Below are 12,549 nucleotides of genomic sequence, written 5' to 3'. Positions count from 1 at the left end.
ATTAAGAATGCTTATAAATTGCAATAACTAACACCTACAATGGCAATCACCATATTCATGCTACGCCATGCATACGTATACTAAATTATGTAATTATCCTGTGATTACTGCATATATCAAATACAACAAGCCCTACCTTACACTAGTTAAGATATTGCTGTCCGATGGGTGACAACGAGGAAAATACCTGCCCCAACTTCAGCAGGTTATTCCAATTTTTACCCTGTGACCATCTCTAAGCCTAACTGTCGGAAAGTCGCCGAGGCATGCGCATCGATTAACTCTAAGGATCTGCCACGACGACCATGGACGTTCGTTGTACGGTCAAATGATCCAACAAGATGGCACTCTGAGAGATTACGCATGGCGCATATTCGTTCCTCTCCCTGTCAATGGCCCTTTGCAACAATCATCGTTTTTAGTCGGTCGGACCGGCGGAACCACTTGTCGCTGCTGCTGCTAGTCCGGCTGTAGCTATCATTGTCGTGATCACTACGCCTCCGCCGCAGATTTGCATTAGCAAGTGCGTAAGCAGACGAAAGCAGAAAGGTCCAACGCGAAAGCGACGCTCGTTCTTCGTTTATCGTCCGGTGACTACGATGAGTCGCGTTACCAGTGCACGCGCGATAAGCTGATGGCGGAGGCCTTCGAGGGTGTGAGAGGGGGCGCCACACTAAACGGACCATCACGCCATAAAGCAGAGAAGAAGATAGAGGCGCTAATAGAGGCCCACAAAGTTTCCTGCTACTACCACTTTTTGCCGCTGGGGACGTACGACGTCCGTGAGGTCGCGCAGCCGGGCAGGCGATGTTATGCCAGTCATCTCCCTTAGTTCGTCTCGAAACGGTTAGGTCGGGAATTGTCTGGGCTAACGTCGACCAGTTGGGTGGGGGAAAAACGTCTGTTTCGACGTCGACAAGCCCAGCTTGGCCTTTTTCGAGTCTGTCCCAATTGCAACCCAAAAAGGTGCTCTTTTAGACACTAGGCCGGAAAACTGCGGGTGGCCCCTTTCTCTGAAGTAGGTCAGCTTGCCGACCCAGTTTTATACAAATGTAATTCTGCTCTCTTCGTTGATAGTAGCTCTTGTCTGCTTAGCATCTCAAGCAACAAAATAAACTAGCTCTACCGACGCAGATATTACTGCGTTCTTAGAGAATTGCAAAACCTAAAACGTGTACAAAAAGTAAGCGAAACACCCGTAATGTAAACTTGCTTGATCTTGTTGTCACTCGCAAAGCGAAAAAGATTTCGTATTAGCATTGTACAGGCAATTTCTCCATATAGTCTCCATATAGTATATATACGCGTCTCCATATAGTATGGTGAAACATGTTTTTCATGAGGGGTGAAATTAAGTAACCACAAACTGAAAACGAACATAAACAGCAAACTGTTTTTTTTCGATAGGGTATTGCGTAAGCCCAAAAATACTGCGGAAGCTGTGCAGATGTCTGCAAGGTTAACAAAGTCCCAGTCTAACATAATGGCGGTTACCCATAAGTTTTTTGCGATATTCTTCATTTGTCAAATCAGTAACAGCCCTTTTTGCCGAATTAGAGAATCCATATGATTTGTTACATTTATGATTTTATGCGTAATGTTTTAAGCCGTTCATAATTTTATATCTAGATAACCTATCCTTTTTAAAATATATAGCATAAATAATAATAACATCTGAAGGTAAAAATATCTGGTAAAAAAACAAAGCAGACAGTTTTCTTTACCTGTACAAATGGCTTTCTTTGTTCTTCTTTTAACTATTTTTTTGAAATTCTACATACATCTACAAAAGTACATGCACTGTATTTATAGCAGATACTCTATTAATTTGAATATCTCTATATTTTTGCTGCTATCTTACTTGTAAGGCACCTTTTAAATCACTTCCAAAACCAGACATATGCAAGTCTCAAGATGTCCTTGATTTCTCGTTTCATTAACTTTAATTAATTCCTCCTGGCATCGTGGGGCAGCTTTTGTACTTATTTTGGGTACTCTAGTGCCAATTTGGCGATCCATTACAGCTTTCTCTACTTTTGCGGCATTCGACATCAACAGCCGGCTCTACCAGTACACGCTGATCAGGAAAGATACTCAAAGTAAATCCGAAATTGCAGTATTGAAACTTCTTACAGAAAAGACCATTGTATGTAAAGTGTAGTATCGATGTGTAGCAAGAGAAAGATGTGATTTCACTGATATCGAGATTGGAAAATGTCAGCTTAAGTTATCGCGCTAAGAAGCTCGGCACCAATGGATGGATTCACATTAATTTTTTTTAATTAAAAACACTTTAGCAAATTGAATGGCGCGGCCGTTCCGCAAACTCTCGGCAATAGTATAACGTTCAAAGTGACATTGTTGTTAAAAGTTTAAAATCGCTGCTCGACCTCATATTGGATAACCTTTTGCTTGTCGTATGGAAATGATCTCAATCGACGGGAGTCAACTTAGATAAAAAAACACTGTTTTACTTTAGCTTTGCATGGGGCAAATTTCGTCGTGGTGTTTTCGCACATTTTTTCCAGGTCCTACAAAGGATATGAAGGTACATATGATCAACAAGTAATCTCTTTACTGTTGTTCCTAGTGAGGTGTTTCATAAGCACATATGTACAGTAATTTTCGTTAAACAGCCACCAGCATTACGCTCAATTAGTTATTCATCCGTTTATTCATCCTGTTCTTTGTTGCCAGGCTTAGTGTTGGCGTCATGGCTCTGTATCGCTCATCAACTCCGCAAACGGTGTCTCCAATACAAACTCTCCCACAAACCAGCTCACTTAAAGGGCAAGCTTGATAAAAACGCCTCGCACATTTTTACTTTTCGAGTATTCGCGTCATTTACATACATATAAATATACATACACACGCGGACGTAAATATATACGCATACATATATGTATGTATATGCGTACTGTTCCATTTACCCAGGCCGCTCCCGCCCTTTCCAATGGGCCCCTCTATATACAGGCCGCTCGATCGGACGACAAGGCTTGGGACAAGCAGGCGTTTCTGTAAGGCTTCGACCAGTGTGGCCAGCCGTCTGGAGTCGCTCCGAGTTGGATTTCCGTACGTTGGCTGCGCCAGCATCGTTGGTGGCCGCAGTCCCGGTGGCAAGGACCAACGACGGCTTGACTATACGTTGATGATCCCTCTTCTATTGCCCCGATCTGTCGGATCTTGAACCTCCTGGATCAGCTTCTTGTGAGCGGCAACAGAAGTAAGAAGCGGCAGTAGCCGTCGTTGCTGCTGCTGCTGTTGCCGTCGAGACCCAAAAATGTATCTCGCATAGGCAGCGTTCATCCTCTAACAGCTGCAGCGGCAGCAGCCGAAGCAGGTAAGCGGTTTCTAGGCTAGATGCTTGGACCCGTTTACCCTACCGCCGCCGTTGCGTAGCCACCGACCCAGCGACCGGTGTTTTCAGAGCCTATATCCTGCGCTCGCAGCATCTCCGGGACAAATCACCTTGCGCGTGAGAATACGTTCCTCGCTGGATGAACGGGTATCACGAGGCAAACGGCAGTGCTTTCCCCTCGTGCGTCCAAAAGGGAGAGAGATAAAATGGAAATGAGAGGTAAAATAGCGCGAGAGGCCGAAAACCAGGAGCGGCGGCTAGGGCTAGATGAAAAGGAAACGTTACTGGGAGAAGTCGGCAGGAATCGAACTGGCCTCAGCTAGACGTAGATGGATGCGGATGAAATGCTGATAGAAAAGCAGAAGTCCGCATGCTTTTATGAGTGCCGTTTAGAAGGGAGGAGCTTAGCAATAAGAAAGAAGAAAGCTTAGAACGAGAAATGAGCAAACCAGGGCAAATGCAGGAGAGTTGACAATAGCGCCATTCATAGCAACGACAACAATTGACAGTATCATATTTTTATATTTCATATTGTAGGGTCAGTGTAGCGAATTGATCTGGAATTATGTTGTTACACCCGTTAAAGATGTGTCTTCTAAGAAATTGTAATAAAAAGGCTAGTATTTGGCAAACTTTGACCAAATGTTTTCAAAAAAGCTCACATTAAGTTTTTACTACGGACTAAAGGCACTTGTTACATCAAGTGGTGCCGTTAGCCAGGAACCGATAGAGGTATCTCTGCTTCATAAAGAACACATGGGGTTCGCAGCCTACAAGTGACGAACCTGGACTCTACGTTACCATCAGTACCTATAGGTATCGTTCACTATTTATGTCAGAACCTTAATGCTCAGAAATTCGTTCAGGTCTTATTTTTTATTTATTGTAACGTTGAAATCTCGCGAAGCCAATATCCATTCCTGATAATAGGCTGTCTCAAAATATTGTACGGGTGAGGTCTATAGACGGTTTCATGCAAACAAGACATAGCTCCTCAGTGAGCTGGCCTAATCACTGAGTTTCACCTAAAAATACAGCCTAAATCCTTGTCAGGATCCTACCCAAGCCGCTGACACCACAGTCAGACCTATAGGTTGCGCCCGCCTTAACGTAATAAATGTTAACCGAATAATGACTTGCAGAAGTCTCCTCGCTAGTAGATCTGGCTACATGGTGCTTGTGGTTTTTTTGTACGCTTTGTTTGTTGCACAGTTTGATGCACCTACTTGTTTTGTTCAAGTAGACGTTGTAATGTACGCCTATTGGGGCTGACTTATCTATGTGACAAGTAAGTCACTCTCGGGTTTCAAAATGCCCAGGTGAGGAAATTGGTCTAGGCGCAACAAGAAACATCTAGTACACTTCAATGAAGCGATATACGTTTACCAAATAATCTTGTCAGAAATTAGAAGACTAACTGCTACTGCATATATCGTTCAACGACAAGTCAACGCAATCAACATCGCTTAATCGTGCCGTCAACATTAATTTATAAGCCGTTGACAAAGGCTCTGGGAAAGCGGTTACTCATCACCTCAGCATTTTTAGCAGATTTTGCCCCGGGGCCTGTATGAGTATTGACAGCAGAAAAGAAAGCTTGGCATAAATCATCAAAGCTACTAAGCAGCAGGGTGCAGTTAAAACACGAAAAATCAAGCTTACACAGGACACTCTCTCAATCGAAAAGGTCATGAGAAAGCCAATACTATTACTGTAAATCAAGCATAGGGCCACTTTGATTTTGTTCCAGGTCGACTTATCCATGTCGTTATCTACTTTGAACTCTACTTACCTTCGACTCGCTTGACAAATATTTACGGTTATATTTACAGCATATCTATCACTAAAAGATGGATATTGGAAAGTTATGCTATGGAAAAGATAGCATATGGATATATTACACAATTTTTATGCGACATCAACAGAGGCGGGGATGATAATAAAGCGCAAATATATTGCTTCTGTTGTATGCAAAAATAATTTATTTCGGAAATAAAGTTATTAGAAATGGCTATCCAGAACGCGATAACGACATCAATCTCAGAAGCATTGCGATCTGATCATTATCACAGTGTGGGTCTACAATTCAACTACAGTATATGGTAGGTTAGGTCGAACAAAAATGAACTTTGTTCATGAAAAATTTAACGGGCTAATGTAATAACTGCATGTACTATAGTTGACGTCCCGCTGGGTGTAACATCAGTAGACGGAATTTGTTGAATCAACGGCACAACAGATCTGGGTCGAGTTCCGAGTAAGGGCTTCTACGCGTCAAAATATTTCAGGAGTTTGTCGCTCAAGGTGACATGGATGGTCGAAAGCGCCTGCCTATTTTTGAATTACCTAAATTACCTAGAAAGTGGTTTTTTCAGACCACTTCGTTGCTTCGATACGAAGCGGAAGAACAAAGAGATTGAAGTTCTATCAGCATAAAGCACTCTCCTCGATCCATCAACCTGTCTGGTATTCAGCCTTCGAGCTCAAACGGGTTTGTGACCACCAATAAAAACAGCCTCGGTACCATGTATACAACAATGCTAAAGCCGTGATAATTTGAAATACATGGGCATATAACATAACAAGGTAAGCATGGATTCTTTCGAAGTACGCCTCCCTGTTGTTTGAGCGCCCAGTTGAGAGTATGCGTCGCTAACTAGATTTCTGCGGGAATTAGGAAATGCAAGCAATTTCACGGTGTCGTGGTTCTGATGAACGAAAATACACAAATACGAGACGAAGTCTTGTGTGTTTGGTACAAATGCCCTAATGGTAATCAGCTTATAATGCGACAACTTATTCAACGTTTATGTGCTCTTTTTGTCAGCAAACCTTGCTTCATGACCGACGTGTACAAACGCCTCGAGTTCATGTATTTCCACAGATAATAGATGATGATATATGTTTTATGGTACGCTTGAAGGTCCGGCTAGCGAAACAGCAGATTTGAGATCCGTACGTTAGATGCGTGATGTTCTACGCGGTGTTTGGGATGCATCAAGATCGACAATGCTCACATCGTCGCCGTCAGATTACGATCGTACAATGATGATTGTATAATACGCTGTAGTATCCATAAAATATGATACAATGTATACAAGAAAAAATGCTTTCCCGTATCGGTGCCTCACAAAATGTTTATTATTGAAAGAAATTGCGGCACTTGTTTTTACAGTGACGTTTAACTCATGAAAGACACTTTTATCTGACTCTATCCTGTAAAACTGAAAACTGGCCGGGCAGATATTGTTGAAAGAGACTTTTCTCTAACTACTCATTCATATTGCTATAAAACTCTTGTTTAATATTAGGAAACCATTTTTCGGCTGGATCATATTGTGCTCCATCATAATAAGTGTCCCTGTCGAAAAGGAAAAAGATGTTTTAGAACTTCGGACAAGTTGAAAACACTTAGTTGACGTTTTACCTGTAGAGACCCCCCGGGGATGCTCAATTCTAACGTCTGAAATCTTATGACACTCGTAGCGTGAAATTTTTGGGATGATTCCATCGATGGCTAGGTATGTATCCGACTAATGAATTTCAAGCAGGACTGCGCACCGGTTTCCTAGCTCTCCTGCTATGTTTGACTGTTTACTTTGGAACGATTGCACAACTTAGCAAAAGCAGCGTTTCTAAATAGAGAAAAGCCAATGTGCATGATACATATTCTCCAGCAAGGACAATAACTTGAGAAGTAGTTTTAATCCCAAACAGGGAATAGCGTAATTTAATAACTATCCGCCTACATAAAGCTATTCCTTATTCACTCGTTCTCTATGCCGTACATTGACGTGAACGCGTTTAGCACAGTCGTGCCTTAGTGTATTTACATGCAACAAATAGAGCAGGCTTCTTTATTTACAAAATCGCTCGTGCAAACCTCGATTTAGAATCGGTCCAGTTAGGATCTCATTATATATTAGGCTGGCAGAAAGCAGGAAATCATAGAGTGATAAGCTAATGATTAGCAAACCAAGCACGCTTCTCAAATGCACTGTGACTCCCGGTGTTTTTTACGGCCTCAGCCAATGCGCATTTGTCTACTCTATAGCATCTTTATTTGCCATACCGCAGTTCTAAGCTCGGTTCAGCGGGGAGGTCTCCCCCGTTCCTACTAGTTCCTACTGTTTAATACGAAGAATTCCGAGGCTCTCACAATGAGGACGTTGAAGCGCAAGCATTGTTAAGAGCACGTCGCCAGTTCCCCGGGGGTCGTTATGGAGAATGAGCTGAGTCAAGCAGGTCTCAGAGTTTAGATTCCTTGAGACAAAATCAAAAATTAAAGTAAAAAGGACGACGTAAACGAGAAACTGAGCTCTAGGAATCGTATCCGTTCCAACAGTTAGTTTTATTATTTACATCACGTCGTAGCTCTATCGTACTAGCTATACATTTACATATCTTTCTAATGAAATTGACAAGCGGTGACAGTAATGAATCTGCTTACCAGGAACGAAGGATCGAAGAGGCCAAATGTCACAGCGAATTCAATCGGCCCCCCTTTGTTTAACATTCGTATTTGGGGAAAATGCTTGCGCGAACCAGAGTAAATAAAGCTGAGTTAATGGAAAAACTACCGACTTGACGCTTAAATTCGCTAAGGATAGGTTCTTTTTCTAGATGACGGCAACTAAGGTTTTGCTCCACTTTAGATAGGTAGCGAAGTGACACGCGTTTTTCAGTATGCAAGATAAGAGATCCGCGTCATTAAGTCATGTATTTAAACGGAGATTTAACGCAAACACTATAAATGGCAAATGCAACAGAAGTATACAAAATTCAGGACTGTTGAAGGACACTATTAAAAACATGAGGTTAATATCATGGCTACAACAGAAGATGTCGTGTCCATATGCCCCACTATCAACAGAAAGAAGTAGCACATATTCTAAGCGAAAATACAACGACTTAAAGAATAATACATCCTATAGACACGCTCGTGGCCTTCGTTCCTGGCGAAATGAACACGACCCCAGTTAGCTGCAAGGTCATAGCTTCCTACTGAAACCTCAATGAGCTCTGTAGGACCCCATAGACGAATCGAACGGCTTCTACTGCCAGCACAACGGTCACGTTACACACAGTTGCGTACAGCTACATGGGCTTAGATAAGTTCTGGCTATACCGAGGTTATTTTCTCTATAAAGCTTACATCACCTAGCCCACACACTGTTAGGTAACGTAAGCACTGTATTTACAATGATTGTGTCACCCTATTATGTATGATACCTACACCTAACGATCAGACAAGCCATATTGGATTTAAAGTAGTTGACGCCTTCTTATGAAAGTGTTATGCAGTAAAACACGTGGGCGTTGCTGTAAATCTGCGATCAGCGAAACGGCGACTGGTAATTGGGAACAGACCTCTTCTGCTACCATTCTGCCACCTTTGCCCTTAGATATAGAAATCATTTCTATGCAAGAGAAACAACCCATTGAACCCTAGGGGCTCTCGGAGCTAGATTCTTCTCGGATCCTACAAAGGTTTTCCGGGTTCCGGACTTTTTAAGCTGGACGTCCTGGGACACCCTGTATTTGGTCTGCTACATTGGTATGCCGGATTTGTAGCAAGTGGGACGTCAGGAATGAGAGACACCAAAAAGTCACGAAGGCTTCAGATATAGATCGAGTGACTATTGCAGGTCCCAGGCGACTTGCATGCTGCCTGCTTCGTCCTGGCTTGTATGCACTATGTTGCGTTCGACGCAAGCCATCGGTTGACTAGCATGAAGGACCCCACCGCGGCTTACCATAGCTCCCAGCCTGCTTTCTTCGTTTCCCCGTTACCCGATCAGAGTCAGGATCAGATCGAGGACAGTGAACTAGGCCTAGCCTGATCCAGCTCTGCCCCTGGTCCGACAGGTCGTTTAGAATTGATATGAATCAGACGACTGTCAAATCGGTGTGCAAACCCGAAGTAAAGAAGCGCCAGATAGATGGCGAATGGAATTCCATATGGAGTTGTACAGCCATCACAGTCCCAGCTGTCTTCCCTAATCGATCTGCAATAAAATATCTCTATTTTCTTTTCTACAGTATTGAAGATGGTGGCTGGCTAGCCCACGTAGCGTTCGATACAGATTCGGTTATTTCGCTCAAAAGCAAAACTAGCTGGACGAAGCTATGAAATGCACAGGAAAAAACGACTTGCTTTTAACGTTAGATGCTGCTACAATTGACCACAACTTGCCTTAACTAGACAAACCTACGGGCATGCTCAGGTTTATAATTTTTTCCACTACACATAATCGCATTTGGTCTTTGGTCAAAAAGATGTAGTATATATATATAGTTCTTTCATACTTTCATACTCGATATTACATGTTAGCATTGTTCTTCAACTGAAGTCTTCTACTTTATCGATAGCCGTCAGCGGGGCAGTGGTATATCAGACATTCCCAGGGAAATTAGAACAACAAATGAAATTCTTAACTATGTCAAATTAACTATATAAGTACTAACCACTAACAAATGAACGCCAAAGAAACTTGATGCGTATTCGGTGACCGGTTTAGCTGCGCAGGGGTTCATTGAAAGGAAGCATGTTTCGACTTTATGGCGCTTGGCTATCTCGTCATTTTATAAGGATTATGCATGTAATCTGAATTTTCAAGCTCAGGAGCGTAGCAGGGCACTCAACGACGTGGAGCAATGAAGACACTCGTACTTTTGAAATCTTTCGAAGGCGTCAGGTATAGACTTTCGACACTGCTGCTAGTCTCGGTACAATTGGCTACGGTAAACAAAAAAAAAAAAAAAAACTAGAATCGAGGCAGAGTAAGCAAAAATGCTTTCTTGAAGAGCTATATACGTTCTGTAAAGAAAGCCGTTTTCCAAATCCTGTCAAGACAGTGAAGACACGAGTGTCCGCTATTGAAGCCTTTGATCTTTGCGAGAAAAGCATTGTTTTCAAGTGGGCTTAACAGAATAAGATTCGGCCATATGTCCTTTACTCGGTCAATAGATATCTCTCTTCTGATATCTTAGCCACACCGGAATAGCTACTTGACTGCGTGAAATAAGATTCTCTAACGGTTTACTAGATCAAATCCTGCATTAAGACTAAACACAACAATGAAGATAATGCCTGTAATGTAACCAGCTGTTTGCTGATGCCGATGGCGAGACCCTTACGCCATGTCGGTTTTTTTTTGAGGAAGCGCTCAGCTGTGCGTTTGACGCATATGTGGATTTTGCACATTGCTATGAAGGACCTTTACTCCAGCCAGTGATAAACGTGTGCTTTATTTGAAAGTGTATCGACTACACAATAAATTTGCAACATGTATTTCTGGTAACAACACGTACTATACGGGTTGTATGGACAAAGAATATAATTTTTGGTGCCCATATAAGGTGCCTGTATAAACAACACAGTCTAAGATTTAACGCTGGTGCAAAACGCTAAAAGGAGCAACATATTACTAGGCCTATATCATATGCAAGTTTCGTGTATCATAGGCCGATCATATTTATTATACAGGTACGAGCAACAAGTCACACTGAACACAAATTCACTCTATGTCGTCCAATGAATAAGTAAATTTGGTAAAATATAATTTTTTGTCTGATAGGCTATAGCGTTTTGTTGCGTCACGATGTAAGTGTATCTATACCACTATGGGCTTGCCTTTAATTTGATTGTTCTTGGTAGCATTTTTTGGGGAAACGAAGTTACGCAAAAAAATTGCTTTTTTTTTTCTATCTATTTTTTATCTAGTATATCTTCGGTGAAATTGTGCGTGTATGAAGATTTCACACCGTTAAAAGCAGGTTGTGTGTTTATTGCTCGTGCGTTATACATGTTTGACATATATTTAGACGAAGGCTCACGCAGAAGAAGAGGGGCTATGTTCAGCCACGAAGACAGGATCAAGCCTGATTATTGCAACTTTGTTGCTCGTACAAGACAACAGCCTAGAAAAATAGAAAGAGTAATTTTTAGAACTTTATTGGTGTCGGATACGATTTTATCTTTTGTTTAGCGACCTATTATTTTGGGTGTCATGTACGCACACTTCCTTTCTACGCGGAAGCTTTTCCTTTATGTGTATTCCGACAGTTTTTCGCAAACGTTTAATATAACTACGACGGCGATCTATTTTTCGTGTTCTACATTCGGTATCTGGACCACAAGACGTCCCTAAACCTAGCATGCAAGTACTTTACCCACTAAGCTATCGCAGGCCGTGCGTCGAGCTCTCATCCTGCCATAATAGGACGATGCAGATGTGGATCGAACGTTACACCGAACCAAGCTATTATAAACTGTTCTATTGTCTTTAAACATTCTATAACATCGTGCATAATAGCAGTGATAATTCGATGTTTCTGTTCTAGTTATTTAGCATTGAGGATTAACCAGTAAACGCATCATTGGCTTGTGTGATCGTTCTCGTATTGACTCTGCAAAATCAATCATTCAATACCAGATTCCACCAGAAACAACTAAGGTAATATTGATTCTAGCTTCAAAGTTCCAAGACAGAGACTATTGATTATATCGAAGAAAGCACACTATTGATTTGCTTTTTTCTTTTCAACTTGGTCTGTTCCGCAATAGATAACTTGAGATTGATTAGGACTCAATAATAGTCTACCCAATAGAACAGGTATTGTTCTAAAACGCTAGTTGTGTATTTTTTTCAGTTAGCGGCTGCAGGATACTTGTATACGGTGTAGGGGGTCGAAAATTCAAGCAAAATGGTTCTCGCTAAGTATAACTGAGGATCCTTTAAAGTACCAACTAATAGATTACAAAAAATATAGAATTATCTGCAATAGTTGGCATCTTTTCATAAAAAGATGTTACAAAATTGGCGACGGAAACACACATTTTCAGGAGAAGGCACAACAAGAGCTTGCTTCCTATAAAACGGGAAGGATTACACAGACAAAGTGCATCAAAAGCACACCAATGACGCCATTACTGAAGCCACCTTTCTTCTTTTACGGGCCCCATCTACCTAAGGCCTTCATTCAATTTTGGGAAAACACAAAGGTCGTTGAAGCAATGAGACTGAGTCCAGTTGTTTCCCTAACGAATCAGAATTCTAGGATGCCCACGGAGCTCTCGAGGGAAAAGTTTTCCGATCTGGGAACGAAGCTCATACTCCTAGTCGGTACAATTCGTAGAGGTAGTCATTGCAATATCCGCTGCGTCAAAGTAACGCGATGCGTCAACA

General features: G+C 41.9%; 1 protein-coding gene across 1 annotated transcript in view; it reads right to left on the bottom strand.

Moving 5' to 3' along the window:
* Positions 1-10,588: 10,588 nt before the first annotated feature.
* The window catches only part of LOC111268553 (semaphorin-1A), a 142,077-nt gene continuing 140,116 nt past the window's right edge, over positions 10,589-12,549 (bottom strand). The window contains exon 12 of the transcript XR_015314274.1: positions 10,589-11,281. The gene's annotated coding sequence lies outside the window, so the exon portion shown is untranslated. The remainder of the gene's footprint in view (positions 11,282-12,549) is intronic.

This window comes from Varroa jacobsoni, unplaced genomic scaffold, assembly GCF_002532875.2.
Source record: "Varroa jacobsoni isolate VJ856 unplaced genomic scaffold, vjacob_1.0 scaffold_1299, whole genome shotgun sequence".
Classification (NCBI taxonomy): Eukaryota; Metazoa; Arthropoda; class Arachnida; order Mesostigmata; family Varroidae; genus Varroa; species Varroa jacobsoni.
The sequence above is the reverse complement of the archived record's forward strand: the minus strand, read 5'-3'. Positions and strand labels throughout refer to the sequence as shown.